We start from the raw sequence: 18,225 nt of genomic DNA on the forward strand, positions 1-18,225 counted from the left end.
GCTCCGTAACATAGAGTTGCAAGTGAAACAAGTGGCTTTTCCAGTTAAACTTCTGAATCAGGGGCTCCTGGGCTACCACTGACCGAAAAGACTGTAGAGGGGCAAATGTCTGTCTTGCTGGACCCTCGAGCCTCTGAGAGGATTTTGTTGTTGAAGACTCTGCTTTGGCACAGTGCAGGCTTTGTGCACATCCTGCTGTGAGTTTACAGGCGTGTGTGCTACAGCAACAAATGATGGAAAGAATACTGAATGTATCAAACTTTCACCCCCAGTCAAGAGATCTGGGTTCAATCTATTGTTTTGCTCAGTACGCCACCCCTGTTTGGACCCAGCTATGTTAAAATCAGTCTTGACCCTGCTCCTCCAGGGGAATAATCCAGCCGAACTGCCAAGCCGGGTCCTCACTAGACTGGTAACCAGCATCCTGGGACTGGTTTCGGAGCATCACCCCATATCAGCCAGGCTAGCTTGAATCCAGTGGCACAGCGAGCAAAGATTTAGGCCTAGATCTCTGTTCTGGGGTGAATGTTTGACATTGTTCAGCATTCTGTCTATCGATTGTTTTTTGCAGTTTACAAGCTGCAACTTTAAGATTACTCTCAGGATTGCTAATGTTTGACCTAAGAGAAAGGGGGTGCCCAAGATCTTTGTGCATCAAAGGAACATTATTAAACAAGCCTTGACAATGCCAATAAGTCTGGCTTTAAAAGAATGTTCTATGGCATGGGTCTCCAGTGGGTACCTCGGAAGCTACTAGTAGCTCGCCAACACCCTTGAAGCAGCTCTCCATAGTGAAGCTCAGACCAGTGTGTCGCTTAGAGGCTTTATGCAGGTAAAAAAAAAACACCACTGCTTATCTAATCCGATCCAAGGAAAGGGCTGTATGCTAAAACAAAAATCCACCCTGTGTAGGCCTGTGGGGTCTGCAGTATCACCATATGCATCCACTCTAAAACAGGCGAAGTCACAAGGAGATTGGACTTGTTGTAGGCCACACAACCACTCACTGTGTGTGTGAACTATGGGCCAGGAAAGAAGAGTGGCAACAGTAACCATAGCAAAATCACCTTATTGTGGGCCCACAGGAGCCAGAGAGAACGTGTGAGAGTTGGGAGCCTGAAAAGCCGAGGATCTTAGGAGTGCAGAGTTTGGATCCAGAGCCGATATCTTCATCTGAGCCTCACTGTGCATGCATCTTTGTGTATGCACGTGTGTGTCTGGCAGTATGTGTCTTTGGCATTGTATTTCTGCCTGAAGCTATGCCTAGTGTCAAGGACTACCAAATGTATATGTTGCTTTCCATTACAGATGGTTAATGTCTAGTGCAATTGGTCTAGTTGTACGTTCCGTCACCCTCACTGACATACTGGGGGCATGGCAGACCTCATTTTTGCCACTCGTGAGATTATGGTGGCTCCCCCTTTCATAATAACGGCCATAACTGACATAATGGTAGCATCCTGGCTGTTATGGGTTGCAGCCACAGCATAGTGATGCCTCTGGCATAATAGTGAGCATTATTGGCATATTATGGGCATCCTTTGTGTTCTGAGGAACATCCATGGCAAGTGATCATAAAGCCTGGATATTTGAAGTAAAGTTTTTGCATGCGAGTACTTGATGAAAATGACAAACTGATATTCGGGGACTGCAGATTTAATAAAATTGAAGCTAGTATTTTGAAGGCAAAAATTATGTTTTTTCTTTCACAAAAGACATTCTGGAAAATCAGCTTCTTTGCCCAAATTAGAAGAAGTATTTGATTAAAAAAAAAAGAAGAAATAAAACCAGAAACTGATATGTAGGTGTTGAGAAAATGCCTGCATCTCCGAAACATAGTTAAAGCTGATAGTTAAATAAACTCCGATGGGCAACTTATTGCTGTTGTTGTGTCCTTTCCACCAGACGGCGCGTGGTGCTTTGGCTGTTATTTAATTAGGCCTGTGAAGCATTTCTCATTAATAATACTAATTTCTGCTGATAAGCCGATCTGAAATGTTTGGTTGGTTAATAGATATGGTCATTTCATACAGTGATAAAGTTTGTTAGTAGTGCAGGATTATTTTCTTTGAGCAGTAGTAGGTATCCTTGTAGGACAGGTTGGAGACCCCTGTTCTGTGGTAATGTGAAGCATTACAAGTAAATAGCAAAGGAATTAATATTTATTTTTGTGGAAGCAAAGAACTATAAAATAATGGGGGAGGCTAAAAGGTCAGGTGACTGTTTCACTGTCAAGCCAGACATAAAAATCAATCTACGTTAATAACTGCCCTCCTCCCATCTATGTTGTTGCTATAGAAGAACAACATCAATTATCCTGTTATCTTAGAGACTTAAAAACAATGTCATGTGTGTCCCCCTGAAAGTTTAATCTCAGGCAGTTGAATAAATAAAAATATCACAGCTGTGTGGAGGGCAAGCAGGTTCGTTTTTTTGTGGAAGCACACAACCTCTGCTCAATCAAAATATGTGTTCTTGGCTTCCAACATGTGGGCGGTGCCAAAGCCCCTCTCTAATAATGCTCAGATAATTGTCTTGTGACAGCTGTGCTGTGAAACCAGACTATAACAAGCATTGAAAATGCAATAGGCCTCGTCTTTTATTAAGTTAAAGCCATTTGCTTTGCTATACAATACCATTAGCAAAGCAAATGGCTTTAACTTATTCAAAGGTGAGACCTGTTGCATTTTCAATGTTTGTTACAATAGTCACTTGCGACCTTCTTCAATCAATAGGCAACTACGCCAAAGTCCATTCTAAGCATCTTTGGTAGGTTTCTATTGTCCATCAAACTGTTCCAGATTTCTTCTTCCGCGTGGGGCCTCACAGTCTAGGCCGTCTTATAGGACCAGTCCTTCTTCGTATCTGTCGGAGAGCCCTCCTGGCAAACACTCGCAGCTCACTCGAAAGTCTAAGTGTTCACAGCAATGCACCAGTGTCTCTCTTTTGCTGCAGGCACAGCAGATATCGTGCTCTTACCATAAACTTAAATCCATGACTCTCTATTTCCCTCTGGTGCTCTTTGTTTGTCTTGGGCATAGGTCATATCATGCAGACCCAGGCACTGTTTGATCAGGAAAAAGCAACGGAGTTTCAGGCTCAACAACACTCCCAGACTCCAGCACTCGCTGTTCAGTGTCGGAGGATGCTTGGGCTGCCCTTATTTCAGGGGGGACAGCTTCCAGCAGCACGTCGTCGTTCTCCTTTTCTGTCTCCGTCCAGGTCAGCCGGGCATCCGAAAAGGGGATGAACCTTGGTACATGCTCAGATTCCTGATCTCCGATTCCTTCTTGGATCCACCGGTCATAAGTGAGTGGCAGTGGTACCCGTTTGGTGTGATGAGCATGGATCCAATGCTTTCTCCCATCCACCTTTACCGCAGTCCTCAAGGCCAACAGCACTTGCTTCGGCTCAAGCCAGCGAGGCACAAAAGCCTTGATCCTCGGAAAGTTTCGGATCAGGACCCAGTCTCCGGGCTGCAGCTTATGCCCAGGACTTTCTGGAAGTGGTTGCAGTGACTCCTCGATCTGCTGATGAATAGAACGAAGACTTTTAGTTACCTCATACAGGTAATCTATCATCATCGGATACTCGATCTCACTGAATCTTTTTGGTTTAGGGACACCCCAGATATTGGCAGGGCGCCCAAAAACTACCTCGTAAGAAGATAGATCTGTCCTCGTATGTGCAGTCATTCTTTTGGATAAAAGGGCTTATGGTAACGCACCCCGCCACTTCAGGCCTGTGCTCGCCTGTATTTTTGCCAACTTCAATTTTATCATTTCATTATATTTCTCCACAAGAGCTGCAGATTGGGGGTGATTTGAGGCATGAAATTTCTGGTTCTAGCTCAAAGGGAAATGAGGGTGGTGCAAAATTCCCAGGAGGCACAGGAGTACCTTTCCCAGGATTATGCTTCAAGCAAATCATACAAGTCTTAACTAACTGTGCAGCTACCTTGGGAATGAAATCATTTCGCCACAACGGGTCTAACAATTTACAAATCCCTTTTGTGCTAATATGAGCGGGACCATGGGCCATAGTAACGACTCGGAAAACATATGCAATGAGCAACAGCCATCTCCGGCTGTCGGATAGATCAGTCTAGCACCCATCTTCATCTAGAGTGCCTGTCCGTTCCTGCCATACAGCCACTTCATCTGCTGTGGCCTCATTCTGTATGTCTTTAACACTATCTACAGTGTTCTCGTACATTGTATTGTCAGGTACCCACCTAGCGGGTCCTGCCACAAAGATCTTACTCATCTCCGATCTAGCAGTTTCTCTAGGTGTTTGGTCCGCAAATGCATTTCCCCTACCCACGTCAACTGTAACTAACTTGTGGGTGCTGCATTTTATTATTGCCAGCTTTTCAGGTAACATCAAAGCCGACAACAATCTATGGACCAACGGGCCATGACTGTATCTTCAACCCATGGGATGTCAAGAACCTCCTTTCTGCCCAGAGCTGCCCAAAACTATGAGCGACTTTGAACACTTGCTGGCTGTCGGTGTAAATATCAACAGCCATTCGATCACTTAACTCACAAGCTCTCAACAAGGCTACTAACTCAGCAGGCTGGGCAGATTGATATGGGATGCGGGAAGTCTCTACGACTGCGCGCAATGTAGTGATCGCATATGCGGCAGAAGTGGTGCCATCTAGTAGCTTAAACTAAGAGAAAAAGGAGAACCTGGCTGTAATTCACAAACCACTTTTTATATTTGCGGACAAGAGCTACGACAGTTCTGAAGCTCTGAATGTCGTGAATTACATTCTTTTGAAAATATATTTCAAAACATTTAAGAAAACATTTGCAATCGTGTCTGGGCAAAATACATTTCAATATACAAAGTGATATAAACTGAAACATATATGAGATAACAAAAAGATCACATACAATAAATGAGAACAAGTAAACAGAGCTTTGCAAGTAAACAAAACTTTGGTAAAGCTTTTACGAAAAATATTTTTTACAAAAATTACACCAGCAAAACATTTATGTGCTATTACTGATACAAAGCAATTCCAGAAAAAGAAAGAGCATGAAGCTTAATCTATCATTAGGAACTGCTGCCACATTAGGATGAATTAGGACTCCTTGGGGTGTATTTTTTATCAAAAACCCTCAGCAGAGATCAGAACCAACTCTGTGTGTCCTTGGTGGCTTGGAAAGATGGAAAATGCCGACGCGTTTCCAATCCCTTTAAATCAATCAGGGATTTTCATCAGGGCTAAACGCACGGTGTAACCTGCATCGTAAAGTAAAAAAATAATAAAATTATCTAGAATGAATCAGTCCCTTTCGTTTCTATACGTGTGCTAGCAAAGTTTGAAATTAGGTCTGATTTTACATGAACTTGGGGTGAGATTGTTGTATTTCTTAATTATGAGCGTTTTTCTTAAAAACAGGACCTGAAAAACCAGGCAATTCAAGTCAAAATAGCTGTGTATAATATATATTCAATCAAAGGTATCAAGAGATATAATTGTGCCACTCACGAGCTAATGCAGTCAAGAAGAATTCTCAAGTGGCTCCTTTTTTTGTAAGCAGTTACTTTGTTTCAAAATTGCGGAATAAGCAGCACGGCTATCGCGTTAGCTGCAAGAAAATCCAAAAGTAAAAATAATACGTTTGTGTTATTTTTTAGCTTGTGGCTTATATTACGGTAAAATACTTTTGGATCAAAGGCGCTACCGGTGCACGCACTTACTTTAATCTTGTGTATCTCCGTGTGTGCTGATCTTTTAGTTGTCGCGTTTCTCAAGGAACGCGTAGGATCGATCTATGAAATTAAAGAAAGGGAAAAGGAAATATATTTGCTATCTACTTGATTCCTTTGCCGGTTAACGTTAGCGGTATAGATGTACAACACTTCCTTTTGAACTGCCTGTCTTTCATGTGGGAAACCTCCGTATGCGTGAATCCAACCGTCGAGCGGATCGGTTCGAAAAATCACTATACTTAATGGTGGCTATATCCTGTCTAACAGGAAATGTTCTGGACTTTCAGGTCAATGCATGCTGGGATTGGTAGTTTTCCTCGGTTCACCAATCAAAGAAAGCTGGGCATTATTTAATAAAGCAAAACGGGGGCAAAGGGAGAATGCTTCTTTATTTCATAAGTACTTTCAAGGCCTTTAATTGCAAAAAAAAGTATTTTGAATACTTCCAGTTACGCAACTGGTGTTATTCCTGGTAACATTTTTTTTGTTAATATAAAAGAGTGTGCACAAAAGATTTTACCATGATTTCTCAATAATGTTGTTGTTGATACCTGAGATATTTAATGTAAGGCTAGAGTTATTTTCAACATGTGGGCTTTTAGTGTTGTAGTTGTCGAAACATTTCGTTAGAGCTGCAACTATACCTTAGTGATTTACAGAGGACGTTAGCGTGAAATTTGATGTAACTCTGACATCTCATTTAGACCGTCCATCACACAGTTATATTTCATGATCAAGTATGCTTCTCTTTTTTGAAAGAGTGTTTCAGTATCGCCGCCTCTGGATGATGGTTTAATACCAGAAAGAACAGTCCAGACAAGTCTTTTTCAGTGTGTCCCTTCTCAATGAAATGAGAAACCATGGGTGCCGTTAAAACCTTTTGTTTGATCCTGGAGCGGTGTTGGACAATCTGCTGGATAGAGCTGTAGGAGGGATCATAGTAAAAAATGAAGTAATATCGGGAACAACAGTAAATTGTGGTATTACTATTTTATTGATTTCCCGAAGATCAATAATAAAGCGGTACACGTCCAGATGAGCATCAGGGGAATCTGTCGGGACCTTCTTCAGAATTGGAAGAATAGGGCTGTTGCACACATTAGAAACAGTTTCCTCAACTACTCCAGATGCAATTAAATCATTTACGATTTTCAACAAAGCAGTCTCTCCTGCTTGCGATATTTTATACTGTGGAATAAGGGGCAGAGAGACATTGTCCTTAACCTGAATGGACACTGGCAGCCCCTGTAACAGTCCTACGTCCGTGTCACCTGTCGCCCACAACGTACTAGGCCCGTCCTTGAATTTGTCAAGGAGAGGGGCACCTTTGGCAAAGTGCTGTTTCGCCCGCGCCACATCAGGTCCAATCATCATGTAAACACCGTCTGGGGAAGAATGAATGGTTGCATGCAGCGTTTTCAACAAATCAAGCCCCAATACATTTTCCCCACAATTTGAAGTCAAAAGAAAGGAAGATTTCACTGAAAATTGACCAATTGTCAAAGCAAGGGGCTTAGAGATGGGACTAACAACCGGCATGCCTGAAAATCCCACCTAAACATTATTCTTGCCAGACAGAGCTGCCCCAGGGACCAGCGAACGGGAAACGGAGCTGTTCATAGCACCCGTGTCATCTAAAAAATTTTGAAAGGTACCAAGCAAACCCGCAGCAACATAGGGTCCGCTTTGATCTACATTCACCTAAACTGGTCCCACACCCTGTCCGTCGCTGTCCTAGCTGTTAATGGACCTCCTTGTCCCATCAGCCACATCATAATCCTCACGACAATACTGCCGCCTAGGACCATCAAAATAATTCTGATCCTTTTCAACACTCTCCATTCGTTCCGGTCTTCTTTCACCCTGTCCTCCTGTTCCTCTACCTCTTCTCCTAGGGATCCCTCCAGCCTGTCGCCATTCAGGCCACTCATTTCGCCAATGCCCCTCCTTCCGACAATGCGCACATTGATTAAATCCCAGAGGTACATATGGAGCACTCGTTCCACCACCTCGCGGTACGGACCATCGCTGTTGCGCTTGCTACTGACCCCTTCCTCTTCCACTACTTCCCTGCACCTGCTGTAACAACACCTTTGTCTTCAATTCCTTTGCTTTCTTCTCTACACTCTGTTTCTGTTTGTTCTCTCGATGTTCATAATATTGCGCCATACACAATATTCCAGAGGGAGTGGTTGTGGACCAAGTACTTTCAGCCGCCTTCATCCTGGCTGCAATCTCAGGAAGCAAATTATTAACAAACCTGTCAACAAACAGCCGGACTCCACCATCCACTGACAACTGTCCACTGAAATCCAAAAACACCCCTGTAGGACAGTAGGATCTGCTTCACATGTTTCCCCCACTTTTTGCTGGTGTGTCACTGTTTTTCGACTTTAGTCTGGCTGAGACCCTGCTATTCAGGGCCCCAGCCTAGCTGCTTCCTCTCTAAATTGATTGCATGTACTTTAGGTACACTCCAGATTGGATACTGGGGTACCCTTGTGAGTCCCTAGTATATGGTATACTATGTACCCAGGGCATAGGTACCCTAGAGGCATACCAGGGGCTGAAGCATTGTGCCACCCCTGGAAAGCCCTGAAAAATGACACCACAGGTCTGCTACTGCAGCCTGGGTAAGGTGGTGCATGTACCCCTTGCTCAGGTATAGGTTCACTATACCTCACCTATCACTGCACATAGTAACCTATCAGTCACACCTATGGCAGGCCTTATCAATCCTGAAGGCAGGGTGCTTGGTTATATGTGAGAGGGTGCCCAGACATGAGCTGAGCCCCTCTGCAGCCTTTGGAATCTCTTCTCCGGGGTTGTCAGTGGTGCAGCCTGACCATATACTCTTAAGTGCATGATATCTTAAATGGTGAATGCTAACTTTGGACTGGCTGCACGGAAACATGTTGTGTCTGGTGTCAAATACCTTGGAATCATACCCCCACATCAGTTCTTGATGTGAGGATATGATCCCACCCTTCTAGAGGGAGAGACATGGCAGTACTGGTATACCCGGTAGAAATCTAATAGAGCCCTGGCATCACAAAATGGATGCTGCAGCCACAGACACGGGTCTGACCTCCTGCTGCTGACCTAAACTCTGGCAGGGGAGGTCTGGACAATAGGTTTCCTGTCACAGGGAGGTGTAACCACCTCCCAGACAGGCTTATGTGTATTGGGGCTGGGTGGGAGCACTCTCTGAGTGCTTTGAAGTCCTGCACTGGGGGCACATTTGGTGTCCCTGTGCATAGTCCAGCTCAAACCGGTTCAGGGTCTTCCAGCCCCTGCTCTGGCGCGAAACAAAGGAAATGGGTGAGGCCACCCCTCTTTCCAAACCCTCCCATAGGTGGGTCCCCAGAGCTAGTCCAACCCCTTCCTTAGGTATAAGTAAGGAACCTCTGGAACCAGAACTTTAGATATCCCTGGATGAAACTCTGAAGCTGAATCCTGGTACTTCGATGCTCTACTAAGGACTAGAGGACTGAAGAAATCTCCCTTGGGGTCAAGGAGTGACTCCCCTGCTTGGCAGGTACCAACAAAGCAATTTGCCGGTCTGCATCTCCGAAGCTCCCGCCGGACTCCAAAGTAATTGCAGCCCAGGAAGAGGATTTCCAGACATCTCAGAGGCCGACCCGAGTCCCCAGCAAAGCTGAGACCCGCAGCCCTCATGAGTAGAGTGGAACCAAAACTCCTGGTCACCATACACTTTTGCAAGTGCATTGAATTTGCGACGTCTCTTGAAGTCATGCTTAGGGTTACTTGTAGCCCCCACCTCGAGTAGAGAATCTACTGAAGATTGTTGGCCTAGTCACTACGAGTGACCCGTGGGCCGCCATTTTGTGTTTCCTCTTGAGGTCCCTTCGCGATCCCTGGTCCGACGACTGGTGGGTCCCTGAGGGGGAAGCTTTGATTTTCCTTGGGCTTCCCCGGTTGCTCCAGACATGCCCTGATTCCCAACCAAGTGGTGAGTCCCCCAGATCTTGCTGGTCTGCACTGAAGCATCTTTCTCCTTTCTGCGTGGGTTGCTGTTGCCAAGGCTTGTTGTGTCCAATATGGGCACCGACACTGCAGCACTCGACATCCTTCATGGGCCAGCTCGAATCCAGCTCCTGGTTGTCCTCGACGCCTCCAGGTCCTCATGGCTGAAGAGTCCAGCTTCACCTTCTTCATCTGAACTCACCCGGCATTGGTGGGCATCTGCCTATCGTCCTCCTGGTCACTGGCAAGTGACCCAGACTCTGCCCCTTCCGCTTTCAGGTTCTTCTCGATTTTGATCCAGGCTTGGATCTCTTCGGACACTTCGCATCTTCCCGGCAGCAGCACTTCTTTGCCAGCTCCCATTGAAATCGACGACGCGACCCGACACCATTTGACACCTATGCACCTGGCTTCCCTGGGTGAGGTAACACAAGTATTCCGGTGCTCCCGTGGGTGTTGACCCTAGAACTTCCTAAGTCCCAAAGGGTTTGGTCCTGACTCATTTCTAAGTGTCCCTAATCTTTAAAAATCTAACCGTGACTTTCCCCATAGAAGCTAACAGGAGCTCACAGCTGTGTTCTCACACTGCACACGGCTACCTTGGATGGTTCCTTGGGGTCCCAGCGATTCTACAGGCTCTAGGCCTTGTGTCTAGTTAAGTTGTGGTTCTTATACCACTATTTTAGTATATGGTTTTGGTCGCCCCTAGGGCCTGATGTGTATTTGTGCTATTTTACTGTCATATTTGAAGTGTAACTTATGTGTTTTGACCTCTAGCCTCATAAAGAGACTAGGAGGGTGTGTTTAGAAATAAATACATATATTTTTTATATATACCTGATGTGGTTGTCTTTCATTTAGCCATTCAAGAGATTATAGACTGGTAAAACAAGCTGCTTTACATTCCTTCAAGACTTAGCCTGAAGGCCTCTCTCCATAGCTACTACTAGGATAGCTTTCAATAAGGGTTGTCTTTAACCTATTACCAATAACGGGTTGTTTGGACTGGTACAGGGTGCCCACTATAATTAGTGGACAGCAGATACCAGGCTAACTTCTCACAACCCTCTCGTACCTAGTAACGAAATCCAACACATTCTCATCTTTCTTTTGACAACATGCCGTAAGTTTATCCCAGTCTACTTTCTTTGGAGCAATAAATGAATGCATGTACGAAATAATTCGTCCAGGTAAAGCTAATACTTCTGCTCTTGGCTTCTCACCTGGTTTATGTTCTTGATCCCATAGCTTTATCTGATCTCATGTCGCTCCGAACTCTAATACGTGATCTACCAAGTGTACCAGTCTCCATGTATCAGTCAGCCCCAGAAGTCCAAAAAACAACATAATGTCAGCTAACGTCATAACTGTCGAATCAGCCGCCTTAGTCAGTTCTTTATAGTAAGCAGTCGGATTCTTTCTAGGATCGGACAATAGATTTTTAAGAGAAAGTACTTCACTTCTCTTACAGGGTGTATAAACTCATTGTTCTTGAAATCGTGCCCCCACCTGGGGCCGAATATGTCACCTGTAGCATTCATTACTGCTGGTATCTCGGGGTGATATATAGGGTGAACGTCTCTCATAGGGAACTGTGCTAATGCTGTGGAACTCTCTTTAGGCATCTTACCTCGATATTTTAACAAAATAGTAACTTTATTCAGCACAGCAGAAGGATCCATACCATAACCATACACGTCATCTCGTAACTCACAAATCTCCCTCTGGACCTCAGCATTAAAACGCTGCTCCCACAAACTCTTCAACACTGTACACATACGCTGAAGTGCGAGTTTCTGCATAAGCGGTTCATACGGTCTCATCGCATCCCACACTGCCTCAACCGTATAGATCGGATTTCGAATCCACTGTGCAGCATAATTCGCCACCACTTCTTTTTCCCGTTCACTTACTGCAGAACGCACCAACACCCTACTCACACACACGGTCTTGCGCATTCACTCGACTTCCTGGGGACATTCCACTCACAGGCGTTCTGTCAAATTGCATCATGGGAGATGAAACATCCCCCGGTGAAAGAGTAGATGAAGAGACAGGTATCATTGTTGATCGATCTTGACTAGAGGGAGTGAAGAAAGTCGAACCAAAAGGCGCAGAAGCAGGTGCCACAGATGGAGGGACATCCTCCAACCTGGGCATCGGTAAAGTACTATAATGCCCAGAAGGTGTCAAATGGAGACCCGGAATGTTAACAGGGGGAGGATCACTAGGGTTAAGAACCAGAACCAGAACTCCTGAAGCTGGGGCCTGGGAAGCTGGAACAATAGGATATATCCGTACAGGAGCATAAGGTGGTGGGGGCTGGGAGTCTAACAAATCTTCAACAAAAGCCTCGCTCTCATTTTGAACAACATTACTTTTCTCAGCTTGCAGCTGAAACGCCCGATCTGCGCACTCAATGTCTTTATCTATTGTCGCTTTATCATAAGCCATGGCTTTCTGCACGATCGTCATCGCCTGTCTTTTCCTTACATTTTTCTCCTCTCTAATGCGCCACTGCTTTGCCTCCTTCTGCCAAACGATTAACATATCAAACATTGACTGCCTACTCTTCTTAGCAAACAGCTTTCTTTCTAAAAATGTCAGCTTCTGTTCATCGAACGAGCTATCGAGTGGTCACTGCAAATCAGCATTGTCCTTCGTTTATTTATGCCATAGAGTGCTAAACATAATAAGGCCAATGCCATGCTTTATGTACATACCATAATTCGGGGTACCCTCTGGAGGAGCAGGTTGTCTTTCCTCCAATTGATTACTTGAACAACAACAACATCGGCATGCAAAACATCCAAGTTTACTAAAACACGGCATCTTAATATAAGATACAAAGCAGTTTCCACTGCGCAAGCGCAAAACAAATCCACTTCTCTTGTCCGAAAATCGTTACACAAAATACAATCAAAAATCAGCACGAACAAACCTCTTAGATATGCAATACAACATGGCTCAAACAGCCTTTCACTAAGCACCACCTAAGAACCTCTGTTACGTGTATGGATAGCCCAGTTCGATCCTATTGCATCTCGACACGATCTAAAGCCTATCTCGCATCTTGTAGCTTGTGGAGCCAAAAACGACTCTCAAACCACTACAAGATTCAGCCCCAGTAATCTGCCATACCATTCAGATCAAACTCGCTATTAGAGCACAGCCCAGCAGCTTGTCTCACACTAGAGTACAACTCTGGGTCTGCCTCGCAAGGCGTGGTCCGGCGCTGTCGGTGAGGTACACCGCTAAGGCTCGTCTCATGCATGGTTCAAGACCACTAAGATACAGCTCGATGGGCAACCTCACCCTCACAGCCCGGCACCACTATCGGAGCACAGACCGATCGGTTCTGTCTCACCCACATTGGTAGTGTGGCTCCGTCCACAAAACACGCCCCGAAGGCCCTGCCCCTCCCAGGCTACCGGAGAACCTCTATGAGACGGGTCTCAAGAGCCTGCATCAACCAGAGCAGTTCAAATTCACACCGAAAGGTGGTCGTCAACCGTCTGCCTCGCACGGGTCAGTCCAACACTACCTCCACTCTGGCGCCAGTTTCCAGGTATTAAAACGTAAACAAAATTCACTCACCTGTCGGACGCAGGTATCAAACGTGATTCTCTACCGCCGACTCTCCAGACCAACCTGGTCAGCTCCAAGGTCTCGCGGTCTCTCGGACTCCGGCATATCACCACTAGACAGGGCACACTCGATCAAGCGGGCGGGTCAAGCCACAGAGACAGGGCTCCATCTGTGGGGGGCCCGATCCGCCGGCCGAACCAGCCAGCACCTCGACCTCACGACCCGTTTACGGGTGTGACGGGTGATAACGCGGAGTTCCTATTCGGACACCAACTGCAGGAAGTGACCCGAATAGGGTCACTCGGGTTACTAAACCACCTCTCGGCCTTACCTATATTATTGAAGAGTCGTCAGCCAGTAGAGAATACAAACAAGCAGTTTATTAGCAATACTCTGCAGAGGAGCCCAAATACAACAAGCTGCATGCGATGTTTGCTACTGGACTGAATCAATAATCATGCACAGCATAGTATAATACATCAAATACATCAAGCACCTTTAGAGCACACCTACATGGGAAAGTTACAGGTTTGGTAGGCGTATTCTAGGGAGGCAGAGGGGCGTACATCACCAGCCCGAGACGGGCACACAATATCTCTTGGTCAAGGTCAGCCAGTTGCATCCCTGCTCCTCCCCACGTAGGAGAGGTGCTGTGAACAGCACATTGCTTATACACACAGAAAGGGCCTATTCATTTGCGAGATAGCGCCCCTTACTCAATACAGAAACAAAACTGGGCGTATACTTATTAGGTGAACAACAAGTGTCATGGCGCAACTATCTGGGCCTACCTCGTTTGCAGTTTGAAGCTCACCGCGTGCTCATATATAATATAAAATGGCGGCGGCATACAAACTGGATGCCACCCATCCAAGACTAACCTATACTGTAAAACATCCTCTTTATTATTATAGCTCAGTGGGTTTGTAAATATAGATACTTACCACTGCTATATTTAGCTATATAAGGCTAATCTAAATAGCATAACATAAGGGGCCTAGCCCTATGATTATTTTGAAACCTACACACCTGCCACCACTGCACGGTTCACCAGCCACCACATGCCCCCATCGTAGCGTTCAGAGTGCACAAGCCACCATTGCATTCATTCCACTACAAAACTGCACACATATCCCATACGTTTCTCAAAGAGAGCCACACCCTTCGACTCTTGCTCACTCACTTAAGGCCCGATTACTAGTCTGGTGGTACGAGGATCACCAGACTCACGGGGACGTGGTGGTGGCATCCAGCCACCACCGCATCGGCGGTCTGACTTCCCCATTACGAGTTGGGCGGTCGGACCGCCCTGGGACTGCCGACGCTGCCAGTGAAACTGCCGTTCCCTGGAGGTGGTGCAGCGGTCAGAGGCCGCATTATGCTTGGCGGGACTGCCGCGGTGTAAAGGCACGCGTGGTAACAACACGGTAGTTGTAACAACCGCGTTGCTATGAACCTGCGTGGTATTGCCAGCGTTATAAACGCTGTCTTTCCCAAGGCGAGGCATAACAAGTGCCCCCCTCTGTGCATGCACACCAGTTCCTGCACAGCATGAACTTTCGAGTCCATATCATGCAGGAACCTTGTTGTGCGGTCCCATTGCAGTGTCTTTTTCAAAGGTACCACTGCCTTTGAAAAAGCCACGCCACCCACCTGCCAGACCACTTTAAAGTCGTATTCTTGCGTGCGGGGGCAGCGAGTCTGGACAGTTCGGTAGCACAGCAGTGGCATACCGCCCACCCTTGCACCGCCGAAACTCGTAATCGGGCCCTAACTGTTCACTGTGGTTGGCATGAACATTTTTCCAGGGCTGCTTTTGTTTCACCCTCCAGCCTTGCTTGGCAGACGGGCACACGTATAATGAAACATAAACAAGAATATTTTTTCTGGATTGAGGCAAGTTCTCTGCAGGGTGGTGAACATATTAGCCGCCATTTCACATGTACATCTGGCAGCCGGCTGCCTTGTGATGCTCTCAGTGGGAAGACGGCGCTTCATGTTCGTATTTGCTTATGAATTTATATTGATTCTGAATTAACAGCAGTGGGCAAGAGCTCTCCTGCTGGCACACACAAGTGATTGATGTGCAGAAGGAAGTCTGCAGTGCTCTGATCTTCAGCATCCTTTGAATGAAGTGACGTTTGTATACCCAGTTATTATTATTAGTTTTGGGGTCTCACGTTGTTTACAGCACATTTTCAAATCCCCTAAACCTGCTCTCTGATGTGGCCTGTTCTGTTTTGCAGCTTTATCTTCTCTTCTAACAACACAGCCTTTCCCACTCAATCTAGCCATGAATTGAAATAAAGCGTGCATGCCTCGCCATCCCTTCCCTGTAACATCCCCAAGAGTATATTTGCTGCACGTGTGTATCACTAATCCTACCTCTCATGACAGTTCTGTTGCTATAGGTGCACACAGGTCTCACCTTGAACCATGAAAACGTCTTTGCAGCTCCTGTCATTGGAAAGGTCATAGATTAATATACGCAGAGCGACTGAAATACCAACGCGCTGCCTAGAAAAGCAAGAATAAATGAAAACCTTTACGATATTTAAATGCATACCTTTACATATTGCCTCACCTTTAAAGGGTACCTTAACATAAAAAGAATGGAGCAGTGGCATTTACCTTCCACCCACCACAGCAGCACCAGCGCGGCTGGCCAGGAGGCCTCGGTTACAAGCCTGCACATCTGCACAGCCCAGAGGTTTCAAGGTGGAAAAGTGAGCTGCGGACGGCTAGAGAGAACACCACGAGGGGACGGGGCTTTTCGAAGTCTGTAGTGGTACTAACAATCTTTCAATAAACTGGCAGGTATCACTAGCAAGAACAGGGCTGGCTACCTACTTTCTAGAGTAATCTGGCTGTCTGATTGCTAGGAGCATTTTGGATGGCCACAACAATCTAAGCCCAGCAGTAACTAAAGTAATTGCATTAATATGCAGGTCTAGTTACCTTGCCAGGAAAGGTGCAGGAATGGTCGATGCTCCAGGCGGTTTGTTGTTGGACTGCGTCCTACTCCGTAAGAAAACAATGTTTGGCTTTTCCTTTACACTCAGCGGCGGCTCCCGCGATATGGCGGAGGAACGTTGCCCTACCTGACAGCAGCCTAAAAAAGGAAAAATGAAAAGATAATAAACCCTTGTTTATTATCGTTCTATTTTTTTCTCCCGGAGCCAAGGCTTGGGGGCGGGGCCAGGGGGTGACAGGCTGGTGGAGGTGTGGTTGTGCTGCTTCTCAGCGAGCGTGATGGTCTGGGCAGCGGTCTCAGGCCGGCCAAACCGTCATGAGCACTGAAGCTCTCTCCAACCCGAGCTGCGCCGCCAGGTTGTAGAAAGCAGTAACGGGTTCCTAGTCTAACTGGGAGCACAAATCGTCGGTGCTCAGGCGAATCCTGAGGCTGCTTTCAGCAGCATGAAAGCAGCGTCAGGATTGGCCACGGTGGACTCTATGAGCTTGTGCCTGCAGTGGGGAGGGGCGCGATGCGGCAGGTACGTTTTTTTTCTTTATTAATATGTCTTGTCCATCTGTCCCCCCATCCAACTCCTCCCCTCTATCAACACACTGGCCGTTTCTGACATTGATGCCATACAACAGGTCCATTAAAAAGCAATCTTGCTAATGCCTGTTAATGGGCTGGACCTTAACTCTGAGGCAGGAATCTATCATTTGGCACAATGCAATGCTGCATCATATGGAGAGGGCAGGAATGCCCTATATCTACTGCACTGGCATACTTGTGGATGCCAAATGCCAATGCAGGCCCCCTTGTGCTATGGTGCAAAAGAACCTGCGTTACAAACAGGATTGGTTTTGTGCAGGAAGGAACACTTTTATGCACAAAAACAATAATTTGAGGCTTTTTCCTTTTTCTATGTGAGCTGCAGAATGCAGCACATGTAGAAAGAGGAAAAAAAGAGAACATATTTCTCCTCATTACACTTCTCCAGGGAAAGTTTAGAATTTTCTCAGGTTTATTATTGCTGGCTAATCTGGTAATGCACCAAAAACCATGGGTGGGTGTGTGTAAACACCCATGCAGTACTGTAGTATCTTCATGTAAGGTTATTACTGTTCTCCTGTATCTTCTAACTAGCTGCTCAGCTAGTGTGAGAGTTCCTTGTGGAATGTTGACGTGACTGGAATGTTGGAGGTTGGTGTGGTGTGAGACAGTTGAGAGGATGGGCTGAGCAGCTAGCAGGCTGCTCCTGGTGGGGTTATTCTATGGACTTTACTAACTTAATAAATACGCTTAAGATCTATCCTGGCTACGTCTGCTGTGTCACATCAACTTATGGAACCAGGTCACTTCAAGTACCCATGAAATGGCTCCCCAAGGCAGAGTAATGCAAGGTAGTGACTTTTGTAACTTCACATTTACTGTGTCATGGAGAGCCACGCAAGGTGGCTCTGTATGGCACAGTAAAATCTCACTTAAGAACTTGCATTGCCCTTGCGTCACCTTGCGTGACACAAGGGCAATACAAGCCCTTGATATATCTGGCCCTTAGTATCATAAACCATCTGCAAAATAAATAGTAGTCCCTTGCATCACTAAGGCCCTAATTACGATGGCGGTCGGATCGCCTACCACCATCGCAGCGGGCAGGAGACGCCGGACAATAAGTCAGCAGTCCCATCTGCCCAATTAGGATGACACCACTGTGCAGGTGGTCGGAAAATAATTTTTTCCTTGTGCTCCAGTCCAGGAAAAGGGCCGCAGTAGAAAAAAGCACTTTGTGCACATCCATGCACAATGTGGTAGGCACCATGTGGTGCTTGGCACTCGGTGCATGGATATGTGGAGGGGTTCTACATGTGCCCCCAGGGCTATTTAGTTGTGGCCCATTGGGGACCTGGGCCCTGCTTGGGGTCTCCAAAGTCCATTTGTGTCTGCCTTTTCATGGCGGTCAGACCGCC

General features: G+C 46.2%; 1 long non-coding RNA gene across 1 annotated transcript; it reads right to left on the bottom strand.

Moving 5' to 3' along the window:
- Positions 1 to 2,818: 2,818 nt before the first annotated feature.
- On the bottom strand, positions 2,819 to 5,917 carry LOC146863841 (uncharacterized). The gene is made up of 3 exons (XR_014976572.1): positions 5,716 to 5,917; positions 5,504 to 5,603; positions 2,819 to 3,530 (listed from the first exon to the last, which is right to left on the bottom strand). It is a non-coding gene; the product is annotated as an uncharacterized LOC146863841 (long non-coding RNA).
- Between the last annotated feature and the right edge of the window lie 12,308 nt (positions 5,918 to 18,225).

The sequence above is a fragment of the Triturus cristatus genome, chromosome 2_1 (genome assembly GCF_964204655.1).
Source record: "Triturus cristatus chromosome 2_1, aTriCri1.1, whole genome shotgun sequence".
Lineage (NCBI taxonomy): Eukaryota > Metazoa > Chordata > Amphibia > Caudata > Salamandridae > Triturus > Triturus cristatus.